Consider the following 20,702-nt stretch of genomic DNA (forward strand, 5'->3'; position numbering starts at 1 on the left):
GTTGATAAAAAAAACCACCAAAACAACTCTCTTGTTTTGTGAGATGCCAGACCAGCACAAAGACCAGGAAGCAATCAGGATGCAGTTCTGCAAGGAGTGTTCTGAATGCCGATGGTTTCTCTCTATCTGTGTGTGTGTGTGTGTGTGTGTGTGTGTGTGTGTGTGTGTGTGTGTGTGTGTGTGTCTGTGTGTGTGTGTGTGTGTGTCTGTCTGTGTCCGTGTCTGAGTCTGTGTGCCTATGTGTGTCTGTGTTTCCTTGTGTGACTGATCTATTACCATTTAATTCTGAACATTTATCTTTAAAAAAGAGAGAGAGAGAGAGAGAGAGAGAGAGAGAGATAGAGAGAGACGACAACAGACAAAACATATTTTCAAAACCGAATAAAAACGAGCACTGAAAGAAAGAAGCAGGAAAGCGAACCGCTGCCACCACATCTACCCCCTATGCCACCCCCTCGTAAAAAAACAACCAACCAAACAACAACAAAACAAACAAACAAAAAACAAAACAAAAACATACAAAAAAAAACCACAAAACCAAACAAACAAAAAACAAAACAACAACAAAACACACACAAACAAGAGAGGCAAGGCCTTCAAGACTTAAAAAGTCTTTAGAAAAATCCAAGATTTTTATGTATTGAGTATAATTTCAAAATGTAATGTTTAAGATGAGAAAGATCAGTTTAAAGCAAATTAAGTCACCTGGCATTAATTACAGAGTAATTTCCCTGTTTTACCCTCTGCACCAAAACGTTTGCAAAATAAATAAAACTTCCATGCTTAGCAAAAGAAGTTCCTGTTTGAACAAAAAATGATAATAATGACTGCTCTTGTTGTTGGGTCAGAATATCAGATCAAAGTGCCAAGTTTAGAGAATACAAAAAAATATAAATATAACAGTAAATGCAGTTTGCATAAAATTAGGCTTCATTTTTTATTTTTTTGTGCCCATCCCAGAGGTGCAATATTGTTTTAAACAAGATGACTGGAAAGAACTGAATTTTTCCTATTTTTATGCCTAATCTGGTGTCAACTGACAAAGTATTTGCAGAGAAAATGTCAATGTTAAAGTTTACCACACACACACACACACACACACACACACACACACACACACACACACACACACACACAACCGAACACCGGGTTAAAACATAGACTCACTTTGTTTACACAAGTGAGTCAAAAACCCCGAAACCAAGCATATGCTGAACCACCCTCTGCACCCCCCACACACACACACACACACACACACACAACCGAACACCGGGTTAAAACATAGACTCACTTTGTTTACACAAGTGAGTCAAAAACCCCGAAACCAAGCATATGCTGAACCACCCTCTGCACCCCCCACCCCCTCTCTCTCTCTCTCTGTTTCACCTCAGAATGGGGTCCCCGCAGAGAGCCATCAATCCTCAGAACTCATCACGTGACCGACAAAGAAAAGAGACGAGAAGGCTTGAGCCAATGAGACGATGTGACAGAAACCAACATAACTCCCACCCACCCCACCCTCAATCCCCACGGACAACACCACACCACACCGTTCCCCCTCCTTCCTCCCCCCCACCCCCCAACACAGACACCCTTCCCTTATCTCACTTTCACACAGGGGAGATATCCTGTACCCAGAAAAAAACGACAACAAAAACAACAACCCATCAACATGTCATTGGCCTCGCCAGTCGAGCCTCGTATATCCCACACACCTCAAAGCCGGTAAGCTTGAAATGATCCGTCAGAATGTTCCCTTTGCCGTTCTTTTTGGACGTGAACAGCAGGGCTTCGTGTTTCAACGTCTGGAAAGTTGTTCGCTGTTAGCCTGAGGTCCCACCATCTTGCCTTGTTTTGTGAATGAGATATTAATTAATTGCACAAGTTTACTACATTTTCACTTTGCCGAGTGTTCTGTTTCGGATTGCTAACGATCTTGGTGTACATGTCGCGTGTTGACGTGATAATAAATCAGCGGGCGTCACGGGAAACGGAGCAGCATAATCCGCCAAATTCCCGCTAATTGGGGGTTGCGCTGCTCCGGGGATATAATTTCGCCCTGCTGCCGTGGTTGATCGATAGCATGTACATGGTGTGTGTGTGTGTGTGTGTGTGTGTGTGTGTGTGTGTGTGTGTGTGTGTGCGTGCGTGTGCGCGCGCGCGCGCGCGCGTGTGTGTGTGTGTGTGTGTGTGTGAGGGAGAGCAAAAGAGATTGTCTATCTGTCTGTGTCTGTCTGTCTGTCTGTCTCTCTCACCTGCACACACGGCGTGGGTTGTATGAGCGATCTAAATGCAGCGCTGAATTTGCTCAACTTTCAGAAATTTTCCAACGTCTACAGAATTACATTTAGACTTGGGAACATTCTCAGTTTCAGTTTTTTCATGGAGGCGTCACTACTTTCGGACAAGTCCATATACGTTACACCACATGACTGACTAGCAACATAACTTAACGTGCTTTGTCAGGCCCTGAGTAATGCATGTCTATAAATTTGGTGTACCTCTGAGAGTGGATTTCTTCCACAGAATTTTGCCAGAGGACAGCCCTTTTGTTGCCGTGGGTGGTTCTTTTTCTGTACATGCTGCACACTGGACCTCAGTTTATTGTCTCCTCCTCCTCTTCTTCTTCTGTGGCCGTGAGCTGCAACTCCCACGTTCCCTCGTATGTGCACGAGTGGGCTTTTACGTGTATGACCGTTTTTACCCCGCCATGTAGGCAGCCATACTCCGCTTTCGGGAGGGATGGTGGTTCAAAATCCTTTCGTCAAAACACGACGAAATTTTAGTCTTTCAGTGACCTGGAAAAAAAAGGAAATGGAGATGCGCATGCGCACGCGGTTTTCGCTAAAAAATAACTTGGAGAAATCTGACGAAAATCCGACGAAAGTGGGTCTGTACACCCCCCTACTAGTATTGGAAGTCCCCATTTGATTATTGAGAATCCACCCCCTGTTCCTGTATTGTGTGTTGCGTGTTTCTGTGTGTATGAATGTCGTGTTCCTGTATTGCCAGGCCCTTGTTGCTGTATTATCAGTTCGGTGTTACTGTACTGTCAGTCTGTGACGTGTGTTAGTAGTAATCAGACTGCTGATAGCAGCACGGGATAACTGTATATATGATATGAACCGATTGCAGTTCAGTTGATCGTATTGTCAGTTGAGAATCAGAGAGCTCACAGTAAAGACGAAGAAGCATACGGTCTGTCCCGAGTGTCGACTTTTGAAAGAACGAAACTGTGTCAGAATTGTGGAAAGTAGAACTTTGAACAGAAAGGAAATCTTGACACAGAACGAAGAAAATTGAAGTTCAGCCATGGAGGATGTACATGAACAAAGAGGAGTAAATCGACGACGTGCGAACATTCCTCTACCCCCTGGTGGTGTGTGTCCATCGAGATCGATGATGACCATCGTTGTCATCCAGCTGGGGGATGGGGGGAAGGTGGTGGTGGTGGGGGGGGGGGGGGTGCTCATGAATCTATCTGTGAGTGCGCAGATGGCTGAATAGTCTAACCAGCGCACGAAATGTTCACTGACAGTTGGGGCAGACAAAGACAGGCATATGATTGTCAGGGAGCTTGTATGCCCGTGACTTTCTGGCCTGCCTCTTCTACCCTCATTTGCCCAGTTTCCCCAAACCCTCCATTCATCCACATCTCCCACCCCTTCTAACCGATAATACTCAGATGTATTCATAAATACTTTTACAAAATGTCTTCAATCACCGATATGTGTGACGGGACATTAAACAAAAATTCCTTCCTTCCTTCTTCTGAACAGCTGCACCAGTCCTGTTGGCCTCGCACAACTTGGCACCTTTGTGCACAGCAGCGCGCCATTTGTCACGATCCACTGCAGATTCCTCCCAGGAGTCAAGGTTGATATCAAACGCTTTCAGATACACTTTCAGAGTATCTCTGAAGCGCTTCTTCTGACCTCCGTGTGATCTCTTCCCTTGTTGCAGCTCGCCATAGAAGAGCCTTTTGGGCAGCCGATGGTCTGGCATGCGCGTCACGTGTCCAGCCCAGCGAAGCTGGGACTGCATCAGGATGGTGAAGATGCTGGGAAGGGTGGCTTTTGCAAGCACCTCCGTGTCTGGGGTCCTGTCTTGCCACATGATGTTCAGTAGCTTCCTTAGGCATGTTGTGTGGAAGTGGTTCAGCTTCTTGGCATGTCGTTGGTACACTGTCCAAGTTTCGCAGGCGTACAGTAGTAGACCAATGCCTCTTCTGTTCCAGACATTTGCATAGAGTCTACCAAAAGCTGCGCTTGCTCTTGCAATCCTGACATTCACTTCATCGTCGATGGTCGCATTTCGTGACAGTGTGCTGCCAAGGTATGTGAACCGCTCCACCGCACTGGGTCTCTGACCATTGACAGTGATGTTGGGCTCAACGTGGGGTTTCCCTGGGGCTGGCTGATGGAGAACTTCTGTTTTCCTTGTGCTGATGGTAAGGCCAAAGTTCCTGCTGGCAGTGGAAAACTTGTCGACGCTGAACAAAGAGGAGTAAATCGACGACGTGCGAACATTCCTCTACCCCCTAAACTTGATGTGAAGGGAGGAAACCTGCAGAGCAACTGGAGAAGATTCAAGAGGCTTTGGGACAGCTTGTGAAATCACATGTGTAAGTCCATTGTTGCCGTATTGTGAATACCTTCTTTCTGTATTGTTGCTGCATCGTCACTCCATTGTTGCCGTATTGTCAGTCTCCTGTTGCTGTATTGCCAGTCCCATGTTTCCGTATTATCAGTCCCCTGTTGTCGTATTATGAGTCCCCTGTTGCCGTATTGTCAATTACCTATCGCCGCATTATCAGTCTACTGTTGCCGCACTCTCCACGTGCAGCATTGTGCGTCCTAGCTTGCCATAGCACACCGCAGGATACCTTCACTCCATCAACTTGCTTTGAGACCGACAGGAAGTCAGAGTGGTGTCCCCTAACGAGATTAGAACGAGAAGAGGCGCGGGAGTAGACAGGTCGATCCATCGTATGGGCGGCAATTTGTTCTCATCATATTAAGCCAGATTGAACACACATCCATCTTTGATGGACCTCTCGGCTTATTGCATTGGCGCCGTAGGCTACAGGGTGTAACATGACCTCCCCCTCCCCCGGCCCTCCTCAAGGAGAGATAATACCACAGTGTCAATTTGTAATCATCGGGTTCATACCTTTTATTTGAAGTATTTGAAGTATTAATGTGTCTGGTTTACATGAAAAAAAAAAAAATCACGGTATGTGTTCTTCACAAAACTTGGAATCCAAACATTTGTAAGTTGTTTGGTAAACACTGTGGACAGAATCACGCACCATGTAATCATGATTGTACTGTGTGTCACAAGCACACCCACCTGGACGAAGGCCATGACAGGAACCTTGAAGGTCACAGAAGCTGACAGAAGGCAGCAGCCAACACACAGTGAGTGTGGAGCACGTGATATGCATGTGAAGACCGGGACTCAGTAGTAACCGAAACTGGTGGGTTAACTCACTCAGTACGACCAGTCCTCTCCTCTCCTCTACACAGACCCATCGGATGTCCAGTGGGTGTCTCAATGACCCAACCTTTAGCTTCCGTCGTCAGAATTGTGGTATTCTTTGTCAACATTCACCTCTTCACTATAAGAGCCTTCCACTTGCAATATTTTGATGATGGTAATTGGGGTGAAACGCTGTTAATGTCGTCTATTTCGCCGTTGGTATGGAGAGAGTTAAGAGACACCATCTGAACGATTAGAGGAATGCTTTGAGTCAAAGGGTAGCTATGATGCGAGATATCAAGCCATCTCTGTCTGTGTCTGTCTTCCCCTTATTCCCCCTTATTTACATACTGCTTTGCGTGTCTTGTTTTGGTATTCACCGCTGCCTTATCATTTAGATTCAGTTCTGTCTGAATCATTTTTGTCGCTGTCTCTTTATACTTGCAGACGAATGCATGCACATCACCCACCCCCAACCCTCACCGACACACCCACATAAAACGAGAGAGAGGAAAAACAGCTGACATGACATGCTTGGGAGAAAGCAGTTGAAGCGCGTAATTAACCCCCTCCCCCCTCATCCCCCCTCCTCCCCCGGCTCCCCTCCCCAGCCCTCCAATGCATGTCATGAAGAAACGCATCACTGACTTAAAAGTGTTTTTTTTGTGTGTTTTTTGTTTTGTTTTGTTTTTTAACCGCTGGCAAACTGCAGCCCCCCCGTCCCCCCCCCCCCCTTTTTTTTCTTTTTTTTTTTTAACCACAGACAACTCAGAAGTTTGTAAACTCTCATGTCAACAGCTTGTCAGTCCTAATGACATTAGGGGGAACAAACGAACAAAAATAAACATGGACCCAACTTTTCAGAGCCAAACAATTATTGAAAATCTAATTCAAAGTAAACTGCATTTTGATATCTGTTATGACCAGTGCAGCGTGCTGCAAAGATTTTACAATGCATCTTTACCTGTCTCCATATATATATAAGCTAAAACAAATTAATTCTCTAATGAACATGTTTTGAAGATGACAAAACTTTCACAAAAAATATTAATATCGTAATAGGCTTTGCAATAGAAAAGGATAAATAACTCATCTTCCATTAGTAACACACACACACACACACACACACACACACACACACACACACACACACACACACACACACACACACAGAGGTCAGTTTAAAACCATGTTATGTGCATTCATCCAGTAAGACCTGGCGAAATTTATTCTGTGCCATGTGTTGATTACAACAGTACTGCAGTTTTCTGTTTCAGTTCAAAGATACTTTTAGAACCAAATTTACTTTTCAGAGTTTTTCATTGCTCATTGCCTTTAAGAAAAAAATCTGTTTGACATCAAACTCCATGTGAAACATTCACAGAATCCAAATTTATGTACAATTATTACTTCCTTTACAAGATAATATAACCAAGATAATATAACCAATGATTCTTCCATTCTTCGTTTAGTATGCACACACACACACACACACACACACACACACACAGATGAAAACGTCTTTGTCTATTTCTTCCTAGACTATAATTGTGTGCCAGGAGTGTTGTGGTGCCCGTCTGGTGTAATCAAATCCATTTTATGCAGACCCACCCCTAGCTCCCAACCCTCCACTCCCCACCCACCCCCACCCACCCCTTTCAAATCAAATTGCGTGTTGTCTGGATTTCACGTCTTTTGAGTATTGTTGAAATCACATTTTGTAGCAGACATTTTTTTTTTACCCAAAATAATCAGCAGTGTCTGGGTTTCTGCTGGCCGCGCTTTTGAAGCTGACTGATCAAAACGTGATGCAAAAGATACTATTACTTCTTAACTTTTTGAGCAATTTTCAAGAAAATTTACACCCCCTCTCTCTCTTCTCACTATGGTACTGATGAAATAAAAGTTACGAATATTTATAAATTTATTGGTATGCTCTTTACAACCATACTCACTATGACAAGCACAATTGCAGTAAGAATGTAGGAAGGAAACGAAAGGTGTTATTGAAATTTTGTACATACTTACATAAACTAGGTTCCATGGATTCATCTATTTTCTGAAAACTTTTCGATGCTCAAGTCGAACCAATGTTGACCTATGGTTCTGAAGTATGGGGACTTGGTGATAATACAGATATCGAAAAGATGCACACGTTTGCTATCAAACGTTTTTTTAAAGGTACCTTTGCATACATCGAACATTGTTTTATACTGAGAGACAGGAATATACCCATTACATATCAAATCATATGTGAAATGTGTCAAATATTGGTTGAAATTGATTACTCTTCCTGCATGGGGACTTGTAAATAAGCGTTATTAAACGAATAAGAGATAGGGAAGGAAAACTGGGTATATTTGGTAAAGAAAACATTAACAGTACATGGATTTGGATGTGTGGATGTGTCAGGGAGTTGAATGCGATAAAGGATTTATTTCTGAATTCAAAGAGAGACTTATGGCTTCATATAGGCAAGACTGGCATTATAAAATGGAAACAAATGAAAAATACAGTTGGTTCTATAGTTTAAGAAAAGTTTTTTGGAATAGAAACATATATCACAGTTGTAACCAACAAGTGGCATAGAATCAGTTTAGCCAGGTTTAGGTTGAGATCTCTCGGATTATTTGCTCATAAGTATTCGCTTCAAATTAACCCGTCCATGCTATCCCCTTGTCCGATGTGCGGTTTTATAAAGGAGGATGAGTTACATTTCTTGTTTCATTGCAAAGCGTACGCTGATATTCGTGAAAAATGTACTGTCTTTAAAACATGTTCTGCAAAGAATGAAGATCTGTTTAGTGTATTTAACGTACATAAGGACAATTCAATCCAGTCTCTTGCAAGGTATATTGCGGAAGCGTATAATCTTCTAAGAAAAAAAAAATCACTCACTGTTGTTCCGAAAGAAATTGATTTTGTGTAGACTGCTGTGTGTGAAAAACTTTGTCCTATTTTACAGATATATTATGATTTCTTCTCATCACAAATGTAAACTGGATAATCGAAATTATGTTGATTTTTTATCAATGGATTTTCAAAAAAAAAAATGTATGTTTTGAATAGTCATTTCATCTTTTGAAACAACAACAACAAAAAACAACTGTTTTGTTGTTGTTGTGATTGTCATTCGGGTTGATAAGCTGTTGACATAAAAAGAATTCCGAGTTCCGAGATCTGAGTGCTCTCTCTCTTCTGTCCAGTGTCATCGTTTTTGTGCTCTTTTAAGGGTTGGTGCTGTTGTATGACGGGTCTTGGGGGCACACACACACACACACACACACACACACACACACACACACACACACACACACACACACACACACACACACACACACACACACACAGAGAGAGAGAGAGAGAGAGAGAGAGAGAGAGAGAGAGAGAGAGAAAGTTGGTACGTCGCCTTCAAATCCATGCTCTTGCTGATGGTTTTTTGATGAGTTTGGAACGACCGCTCTGTCCTGTCTTACTAACGTGTGCGTGCGCGCGTGTGTGTGAACTGTTGTTGTGTTTTATCCTTCAGTGCATTGCCTGCAAAGGTACTGTGGGGATTGTGAGGGGCAAGGAATGGGGATTATGAGGGGAAGGTGTTGGCATTAAAGGGGCGGGCAATGGATGGGGATTGTGAGGAGCAAGGGGTGGGGATTGTTGGAGGCCTGGACTGAGGATTATGAGGAGCAAGGTGTTGAGATTGAGGGGCCGGGTTTGGGTGGGGATTGTGAGGGGCAATGGTTGGCGATTATGAGTGAGGCAATGGGTAGGGGATTGTGATGGGCAAAGGGTGGGGGTTGTGATGGGCAAAGAGTGGGGATTGTGAGGGGGACAAAGGGTGGGGATTGTGAGGGTGGCAATGGGGTGGGGATTATGAGGGGAGTGATGGGGTGAGGATTGTGAGAGGGATAAGTGGTGGGGATTGTGAAGGGAACAAAGGGTGGGGATTGTGAAGGGGACAAAGGGTGGGGATTGTGAAGGGGATAAGGGTGGGGATTGTGAAGGGAATAATGGGGTGGGGATTGTGAGGGGAGTGATGGGGTGGGGATTATGAGGGTGGCAATGGGGTGGGGATTGTGAGGGGAGTGATGAGGTGGGGATTGTGAGGGGGACAAGGGGTGGGGATTGTGAAGGGGACAAGGGTGGGGATTGTGAGGGGAGTAATGGGGTGGGGTTGTGAGGGGGACAAGGTGTGAGGATTGTGAGGGGAGTAATGGGGTGGGGATTGTGAGGGGGGTATTGGGGTAATGATTGTATGGGGGGTAAGGGGGGGGGTGATTGTGAGGGGGGCAAGGGTGGGGATTGTGAGGGGAGTGATGGGGTGAGGATTGTGAGGGGGACAAGAGGTGGGGATTGTGAAGGGAACAAAGGGTGGGGATTGTGAAGGGGACAAAGGGTGGGGATTGTGAAGGGGATAAGGGTGGGGATTGTGAAGGGAATAATGGGGTGGGGATTGTGAGGGGAGTGATGGGGTGGGGATTATGAGGGTGGCAATGGGGTGGGGATTGTGAGGGGAGTGATGAGGTGGGGATTGTGAGGGGGACAAGGGGTGGGGATTGTGAAGGGGACAAGGGTGGGGATTGTGAGGGGAGTAATGGGGTGGGGTTGTGAGGGGGACAAGGTGTGAGGATTGTGAGGGGAGTAATGGGGTGGGGATTGTGAGGGGGGTATTGGGGTAATGATTGTATGGGGGGTAAGGGGGGGGGGGTGATTGTGAGGGGGGCAAGGGTGGGGATTGTGAGGGGAGTAATGGGGTGGGGATTGTGAGGGGGACAAGGGGTGGGGATTGTGAGGGGAGTTATGGGTTAAGGATTGTGTGGGGGGCAAGGGGGGGACGGGTTGTGAGGGGAGTAATGGGGTGGGGATTGTGAGGGGAGTTATGGGGTAAGGATTGTGTGGGGGGCAAGGGGGGGATTGTGAGGGGGGCAAGGGGTGGGGATTGTGAGGGGAGTGATGGGATGGGGATTGTGAGGGGGACAAGGTGTGAGGATTGTGAAGGGGCAAGGGGGGTGGGGTGGGGGGGATTATGAGTGGAGTAATGGGGTGGGGATTGTGCGGGGGCAAGGGGGGGGGGATTATTAGTAGAATAATGGGGTGGGGATTGTGAGGAGGGTAAGGAGTGGGGATTGTGAGGGGCGTAAGGGGTGGGGATTGTGAGGGCAATAGGTGTGATTTGTATACTATCTTGCAATAGTTTATATGTTCGAATTGTTTATCGATTATTAACCTCTGCAACAAATAATGGCTTCCGCAGACATGAAACTGCAGCAAAAAATGATGCGTGGGCAGCGAAAGGGTAAAAATGCCGACATTCATTTCCCTTTTTATTACGTCATTTATTTCTTTATCTGTTATGAAATTTGTAAGACTGACAGTGACCGAGAGAGTATTAATTGTAAAATTACAAGAAGATGGATCTGGCTGTCCAAAAAATAGGGAAAATTGTTGGGCGAGATATCGACCCAGATCACCGCGTGTCCAAAAGCGGAACTGGGAATGGCAGTGCTTAGTTCTTGTGTCATATCGCTTTCCCATCGCCTTTCTCATTTTCACTGACGCAGAGGAGAGTCAAAAAGAAAGAAAAGAAAGAAAGAAAAAAAGAAAGAAAAAGAAACAAGAGAGGCAAGGCCTTCAAGACTCACTTGTGATAAATTAAGTCCCCTAGCATTAATTACAGGGTAATTTCCCTTTTTTTACTATCTGCACCAAAACGTTTGCAAAATAAATAAAAATTCCATGCTTAGCAAAAGAAGTTCCTGTTTGAACAAAAAATGATAATAATGACTCCTCTTGTTGTTGGGTCAGAATAAGAGGTCAAAGTGCCAAGTTTAGAGAATACAAAAAATATAAATATAACAGTAAATGCAGTTTGCATATAATTGGGCTTCTTTTATTAATTTTTTTGTGCTCATCCCAGAGGTGCAATATTATTTTAAACAAGATGACTGGAAAGAACTGACTTTTTCCTATTTTTATGCCAAATTTGGTGTCAACTGACAAAGTATTTGCAGAGAAAATGTCAATGTTAAAGTTTACCACGGACACACAGACACAGACACACGGACACAGACACACACACAGACAAACGAACACCGGGTTAAAACATAGACTCACTTTGTTTACACAAGTGAGTCAAAAAGGAAAAAAAGAAAGAACATCAAATAGCCAAACCCTCGTTTTCGTTACTGTCCAAAGGCAGTTCGAACTTGCAATGTTCACTGGTTAACTCACTCAGTACGGCCAGTCCTCTCTTCTCCTCTACACAGACCCCTCGGATGTCCAGTGGGTGTCTGAATGACCCAACATTTAGCTTCCGTCGTCAGAATTGTGGTATTCTTTGTCAACATTCACCTCTTCAGTATAAGAGCCTTCCGCTTGCAATATTTTGATGATATTAACTGGGGTGAAACGCTGTTAACGTCGTCTCTTTCGCCGTTCGTATGGAGAGAGTTAACTGGGAGAAACCAGTGTTATATTAAATCGGTTTGTGTACCCAAAGTTTCAAGGTGCTATTTTTGTTGTTGTTGTTGTTGTTGTTGCTTTTCTTGTTCAACTGGAAAGTCCATTGGAAGAGACCGGCAGATGCTGATATTGATAGCATATTATTAAGAAGAAAAGAGAGAGGAAACTGTACTTGTGTGTGTGTGTGTGTGTGTGTGTGTGTGTGTGTGTGTGTGTGTGTGTGTGTGTGTGTGTGTGTGTGTGTGTGTGTGTGTGTGTGTGTGTGTGTGTGAAAGAGAGAGAGAGAGAGAGAGAGAGAGAGAGTTTGTGTGTGTGTGAGAGAAAGAGAGAGAGATAGAAATAGAGAGAGAGAGAGGGGGGGAAGTGTGTGTGTGTGTGTGTGTGTGTGTGTGTGTGTGTGTGTGTGTGTGTGTGTGTGTGTGTGTGTGTGTGTGTGTGTGTGTGTTTCATTTGTGGACATACCATAACATAGATTTAACGATAAATAAGAATATTGCAGAATTGCAAAACAAAGATGACAAACAAACAAACAAACCCAATACTGTTTCATAATAGATTAATTCGTATTTCATAAATGGTCTTTTATGTCACAATTCACGTTGATTAGGAATAAAAAGGAATACAATAAAACGTAAAACAAAGTAATGTGTTTGGAAAGGCTCACCAGCTTAGATTGATACTTACGTGTTGGCCGCCGTGGTTATCTTGATTGGATTTGAACCCTTTTTAGTGGTAAATTTCAGCGAGATTGATATAGGCTGGATATATGACTGAGGATTGGTGTTGTTTTCTTTTCATATTCTTCGGCGATTTCGCCGGCTTCGGTCTCCACATAACCTAACATTTATTTGCAGCAATGATTTAGATAATCAGGTTTTTATGTATCCATTTATTTTTGTTTTCGTTTCTATTTATTGATCAGTTAGATCCAGGTCTGGATGATGAGTGCAGATGTTCAGAAAAAAAAAAAAGTTAAAGGGTCCACAGCCTTTTGCAGCCACCAAGGAAGTAAATTCGTATCCACTGTGTCTGGGGCTCAGCATAGGGAGACGGGGCCCAGTGCTCTCCTTCTGCTGTTTGGTTGTTTTTATTTATTTATTTATTTATTACCTTTCCAAACTGAAGTCTGGTTCCCATTCATGCATGCCTGGGGGGAGTGAGTAAACTTTATTCCCAGGGACGCACGACACCATGCCAAAAAGTGCTTCGAGCTCTGGTGCCAGTTGCATTGCTCGGACGGAAGAGCCTAGTATGGTCGTAACCCGCTACTAACTGTGTGGAGTAGTATGGAACTGACCATTGGCGTAGTTTGGTCAACGTAGACATTTAGTCACGTGTAACTGTCAAAAAGTTAGAACCAAGCAATGCAACTGGCACCTGATCACTGGTGAACACTGGACTGGACGCCCAATGGCTTACTGCTTCCTTCTAGGGTGTCTCCGCCATGTACTTGATAGCTGGGAAGAAGGGAATAACATCTTCGCTTATTCGAACTTAACCGACTTTTTATATTATCTTTACTCCACTTTTATTGCCAACCGTTGTTACGAATTCTCCCACAAAGGGAGCAGATTTCAGTTATGGGTGTCTGCAAAGTGTGTTCCATGACCACGACTACAACGTTGATTCCAATAAAAACTTGTCTTGAGTCCGGTCTGCCCCTTTGTGTCAGGACGCTGCGGGAAGCTGTTCATCCATCATGTGACCCATGTAGTTCCTGCAGTTCCTGTCAGGGAAAGGATTGAACTTGTCAGCGGCCTTCATTCCTGGAGCTGTGAAGCCCCGCATTCTTCTTTTTATTTTCTTTTGCTCTGTTTTATTTTTTTTTTGTTGTTGTTGGTTTCGTTTTTTGTTTTTCTTTTTTTGTTCTTTTTTTGCTTGCTGTTGTTGTTATTGTTTTTTTTTTTTTTCGTTTTCAAAAATATTTTTTATTCATTCATTCATTTTTTTTTTACATTGCACAAAACTTAATGCTAAGCGATACAGTTACAATACATCACATTAAACTGATGTCTTGCCTGTCTGCTTTGCTGCTGTCTTTTCTTTTTCCGGCCCGCTTCCCGACTGCCACCTTGCTTCCGACGAGAAACTTCCGGAATTGTTTTTCTTTTTCTCTCATTCCTGAGCTTTTGTGCAGCACATGTGCTGGAATATATTACTAGATAATAACAAAAATAAAGCGATGGATGAAAAAAAGAAAACAATATAACCTCCAATTAAAAACAAATCACAAAAAACCGACAACAACAAGTTCAGTTCACATGTTCTTAAGAGCACCATCTATGCATTCTAAAGGACATGCTGTTGCTTACATAATTATCACATTAGTCACATAATGTTGATTATATATAATCTCCCCTGGGATATGTTATTGTTCTGTATATACGCGAAGAATAAAATATATGTATTTCTACATTCACCTGCAGCTATCAATCTTCAATCTCAGATTGAAATTTGTAGTCTTACCAACCACGGTAATCATCTTTAAATCCCGCGGCAGACAGCTAATGTTAGTAAAAGAGATAGTATCCCTTCATCCTATCCTTAACCTTTCACGTAGAGGGACACACACACACACACACACACACACACACACACACACACACACACACACACACACACACACACACAAAGAAACACACACACACACATAGAAGCACAGGCACAGACAGACAGGCAGACAGACAGACAGACACACACACACACACACACACACACACACACACACACACACACACACACGCACACACAGAGGCACACACACACACTCACACTCACACACACAACACCCCCCACCCCCACCCAACACACAAAGACGCACACAGACATACAGACACACACACACACACACACACAAACACACACACACACACACGAAAGGGGAACCGAAAGGATGAAACAAAACAAAACGGAAGTTTAAGTATCAAACGACTTTCCACACAGATCTCTTTGAGAAAAATACAACTATAAACAAACAAGAAGGAATGAAAGGTATTTCCTGTTCTGTCCGCTTGGGGAGAGAGAGAGCGAGCGAGAGAGAGAGAGAGAGAGAGAGAGAGAGAGAGAGAGAGAGAGCGAGAGAGAGAGAGAGAGCGAGAGAGAGAGAGAGAGCGAGCGAGAGAGAGAGAGAGAGAGAGAGAGAGAGAGAGAGAGAGAAGATCCACAATACTCCAGTTTGGCAAGCGAAGAATAGTTCTTCATGTACAATTGAGAGAGTAAATATATTTGTTTAATAATTACGATGTAATAATTAATTGCAATGTTTTTAAAAGCGAATATGTGAAATGCTTTTATTTGAGAACATATGTTTATTACTCTTGTTTAATCAAGTTATCCGCGTGTGTGGGGTGGGTGAGGGGGTGGGGGTGGGGGGTGCGGGTGTGTGCTGATTATCTGGTTGTGGTTTTCTGCAATTCATCTTTATTCTTATCTTATCTGTCTATTATAATCAATGTGCAGTATAGTAGGCTATGTTTATAATTATATTCAAATAATGTTTCTTAATTCTTTATGTTTTTACATTAAGAATACTAGTTATTACCTGCAGTGTGTGGATGTATGTATGAAACGATGTATGTGATATTTTTTACATTTGTATCTTCGTAATATTTGTAGGGGCTGTTGTTGGCTTTTACAGTTATGGTCCCCATGTTGTTTACTTGTCTATGTTGTGATAATGCACCTGACCAAATTTCTCCAGTTGGAGATAATAAAGTTATTCTTATCTTATCTCATCTTATCTTAACAAAACTAAATGAAACAAATCAAACCGAAATATTTAAACAGGGAATTGAGATAGCTAAGTATACAGGCTTTCTTCCCACCCAGCATGGGGTGGAGAGAGAGAGAGAGAGACAGAGAGACAGAGACAGACAGACAGACAGAGACAGAGAGACAGAGAGAAAGAGAGATTATTTATTCATTTAGGCCAAGGCACCTTATAAAGGGGTATGTGAACATGATACAATGAAAAATACAAAACAAACAAACAAACAACCCCCCTATCCCCACCCCCACCCCCCAAAAAAAACCCCAAAAAACAAACAAACAAGAAAAAAAAACAAAAAACAAAAACAAAACAAACATGATACAATATACATGAAAAACTTTGAATAAGTTCCAAATGAAAACTAGCCTAGCTACGAAACGTACTGCAGAAGAATCAGTGTTCTTATGACGTAATGGTTTCTCGGACTTGGAAAGTTTTATATAAATACAAAGCAAGGTTTCTAACAATTTCACAGGAGGTTGAAGACATTGATTGGTTCAATTTTTAAATATTTTTTTATTTTATTTGGCTGTCTATGATATTTATGTCTATTTATATTTATGAATACAACACATCTTTATAAGTACGACTGGAAGTTACATGTGCATTCAAAGGTTTGTCACTCACACCAGTCAGTCTCTCAGCCCGAAGTCGAGTCTAACATATATATATATATATATATATATATATATATATATATATATATATATATATATATATGAACACAGCAACATTTTACTTAAAAGTGAAAAGACTGAATTAAAATATGAAAGTGATAAAAAGTTAACAGCTTGCTTTATAACACAATAGGAATTTTTCAGCCTTCTAAACATTTTTTTAATTTTTTTATTTCCCTTCTTTTGATAATGTCATCAGTGACCTAAAGAGGTCAAGGGGTCTTGAACTGCACACTGGTTTTTGCCTTCACAAGCGACTTTCCTTTATTTCCAGAGGAAGTGAGTTACCTAAGTATCAAATCGTACAGGATTCCCTAATGCATGTCACTTCAGTAACACTGCCAGTTTCAGTTTCGGGGGATGCGCCAAAGTGTACTCACTTATCCCTATACGCTACACCACATCTGCGGGGGGGAAGGCGTGGGGGGCGGGGGGTGCGTAGAAGAAAAAAGATCAAATGGCTGACCTATGCATAAACCTTATTTTCAGATCGGTGCCTTGAAGTAGCACTGTTACTACATGTCTCTCTGAGAGTGTTTTTGTGCGCGCCTGAAATCTGATTGAATGACACAGGAAACGAATGATGAAGACCGGCGCCCAGTGGCAACCGTCAGGCGGCTCTACCCAGGAAGGTAGCCTATTGTGCAAATGATCCCGTGTTTGTAAAGCGCTTACAGCTTGGTCTCCGACCGAGAATAGGCGCTATATAAATATCCATATCAATCAAAACAGTCTCTCTCTCACACACACACACACACACGCACGCGCGCGCACGCACACACACACATGCACACATACGAATACACGCACGCACGCACACATGTGTACGCACACACACATGGACACACAGACACGCCCGGACACACACACACACACACACACACACACACACACACACACACACACACACACACACTCTTTGGTAAAAAGGGTATTAGAATATGTCGTCTCACAATCAGCGTATTTGATAATTCAGTTATAAATAACAGTCCCCCTTGCTCTCCCTCCCTCTGTCTGTCTGTCTGCCTGTCTGTCTCTCTCTCTCTCTCTGTCGCGCGTGCGCGACGACAATGAATTTCTATCAGATCTATGGAATCCTGCTTCCTTTGGAAAAGAGCATTCTCTCTTAGTACTGGAATGCACATCTCTGTCAGTATATATGTGAGGGACAGACAAACAGACATACAGACAGAGATACAGACCAACATACATACATACAGACAGACAGACAGAATCTTAAAGGAGAAACGAGGGTGGACGGGGGTAGGGGTAGGGGTGGGTGGGGGGTATTTTTCTTCGCACCCACCACGACTAATCAGTCCGTAAGTCAATATTCGAAAGCGAGACAACATCGTGGCCAGTCTCGTTAGAAGTGACGTCTAATTCTAAACCCCTGATGCATATGCATGAGGCTGTAAAACCCCCTGGCCACAGGGCTTCATTAGCACTACACATGACGGCCAACAGAACCGCCCCCCCCCCCCCACCCCCTCCCTACCTCCCTCCTTTCCCCTGTGGGGACAGAGAACAAACGAGTATATCAGGCACCGCACAAGTTCAAGAAGAAGAAAAAAAGATACAGAAAGAATTAAATGAATGAAGAAGAAAGAATTTTTTTTTTATAAAGGAAGAAAGAAGAAAATAAAGAAAGAAAAGAAGGACAAAAGTAAAGAAAGGAAAGTAAGAAAAGAGAGAATGAAGAAAGAAGAAAGAAAGAGGGGAAAATGGAAAGAAAGGACAGAAGAAAGAAAGAAAAGAAAGAAAGAAGGAAAGAACGAAAGGAAGGAAAGCAGAAGAAGAGCATACAGAATACTTTATTATCTCAATAAGACAAATATTTATCAAGTATTAAATTGTCTCTTGAATTAAATGCCTTCTTTTATAAACACGAAGAAATTATATAAATACTCTGCCTTTCTCATTGGCTTGGATCAAAGAACGTTTGAAGGGAGAGGCCGACAGATAGAGAGAAGAAGACATGTAATTGAATCAGAGGAAGTGATTCTGTCCTAGACATATTCAAAACAAACAAAACTATCTATCTATCTATACTGCTCTTCATATTTGGGGAAATATAGTTCCCTGCAAAACGGATATCAATAAAACAGAATGAAACTGTGTCTATATGTTCGGGGGAGGGGGTTAGGAGTGGGGCGTGGGGCTGGGTGAGGGGTGTGTGAGGTGGGGCTGTACACAAGGAATTCTACCTGACATGGAGATCAACAACTCACCCAAAGTACCCAGACCTCAGCTTTCAATGTGGGGATGTGGCACACTGAAGATGGAGGAGTGGCCAGGGTGTGGAGTATGGAGCATGTTCATCACGTACTGCAACACCTTTCTGCATGCATGACACATCAGCTGTGGTTCTTCTCTCGTTTTTTTTTTGTGTTTTTTTCTGTCGTCGTTGTTGTTGTTGTGTTGTGTTGTGTGTGTGTGTGTGTGTGTGTGTGTGTGTGTGTGCGTGCGTGCGTGCGTGCGTGCGTGTGTGTGTGTGTGTGTGTGTGTGTGTGTGTGTGTGTGTGTGTGTGTGAACACGTCTATAAGTATAAAGAGACGACGACAAAGAAATTCAAGACAGAACCGAATAAAAAATAAAAAGGGCTGTGGTGAATGTCAATAAATTTGCGAAGAGATAGATAGATAGAGAGAGAGAGAGAGAGAGAGAGAGAGAGAGAGAGAGAGAGAGAGAGACAGAGAGAGAGACTTGTTCTTGTTGCTTATAGTCCAGCCGAACGCACAAGGCCATATCAGGACACAAATGCTCAACCACATCAACACAAAACTCACATCTAACCCACTAAAACCCACAAAACGCAGTTCATGACACAGTATCCCAACCATTTAGCTCCTTACGGCAAATAAGATTAGGCCATACTGAGGACGCCAGCCATTCCGCTTAATTTATCATCCCCAGATTACAAAAAATCGTAAAAATGGAAGAAAACAATATTCAAAAACAAAAATACATGCATGCATGCATATGTGTGTGTGTGTGTGTGTGTGTGTGTGTGTGTGTGTGTGTGTGCGTGCGTGCGCGCACGTGTGTGTGTGTATGTGTGTGTGTGTGTGTTGTGTATGAGCATTCGAGAATGCGTGTGTGTGTGTGTGTGTGCGTGCGTGCGTGCGTGTGCGTGTGTGTGTGTGTGTGTGTGTGTGTGTGTGTGTGTGTGTGTGTGTGTGCATGTGTGTGTTTGTCTCTGTGTGTCTGTATCTGGCTGTGTCTGTGTGTTTTGGATTTTCCTTTCGTATGAAATCATGGGACAGTAATTTTTTCCCCATTTTATTCAGATTTGGTGAATGTTAACAATTAACATTGAAACCTGGCTGAGCTAGAACATCTTCCACATACTGTTGATATACCACAGCCAGTATAGTTGGTAAAAGACATGAAGGGATGATGTCAGTGATTTACCAGGGGTCTGCTTTACGTTGTCTTGCTGGTAGCCATAACACTGAGACAGTGAATGAGAAAGAACGTGCGAACGAGCGAGCGATCGAGAGAGAGGTAGTGAGACTGAAATAGAGAGAGCGAGAGAGAGATAAGAGAAATACTGAGAGAGACAGAGGCAGAAATTGAGAGAGGCAGACTGAAAGGGAAAGAGACAGGGAGCGACAGAGAGACAGAGGCAGTAACAGAGATAGAAACAAAGATAGAAATACAGAAAAAGAGAAACAAAATGAAAGAAACACAGTTTTATTTTAAGGGCGTAAAGAAATCAGCACATTATTCGTTTTTATATTCAGTCCCCTGGGCAAAGTAAACTGAAGGCGAAAAACGGAAAGAAATGAAAAGAAGAAACAAATGAAAACCAAAATATTCACAACAGCAACCAGCAAAAGAAAATACATTAGCATGAACAGAACATAATTTAGCGATGGGGAGAGAGACAGACAGCGATAATGGCGACGAAATTGTTAAGGTATTGAGAGAGAGAGAGAGAGAGAGAGAGAGAGAGAGAGAGACAGAGAGAGAGAGAGAGAGAGAGAGAGAGTTGTTAATTTTGCATTGCGCTCAACAGAGCCTTTCTCTCTCTAACCTGCCCCACTCTCTCAGTTCCTCTCTCTCTCTCTCTGTTTCCATGTCTGTCTGTCTTTCTCTGTCTCTATCACTGTCTCTCTCATGGGCCAATCATCCATTTTATCCGATAAAATTTTCATTCGTCTGTTAATTTGCTGTTTTGTCAGATAACTGTGTAGCTCGATGGGTCCTCATTGCACTGTTAGAGGCTGCGCACACACTCTAGAGTATTGCGGCTTTAGACAGAACGTAAAAAAAAACGAAAGCACACAGACAAAAGATGAAGCACTGCCTC

This window comes from Babylonia areolata, chromosome 2, assembly GCF_041734735.1.
Source record: "Babylonia areolata isolate BAREFJ2019XMU chromosome 2, ASM4173473v1, whole genome shotgun sequence".
Taxonomy (NCBI): Eukaryota; Metazoa; Mollusca; class Gastropoda; order Neogastropoda; family Buccinidae; genus Babylonia; species Babylonia areolata.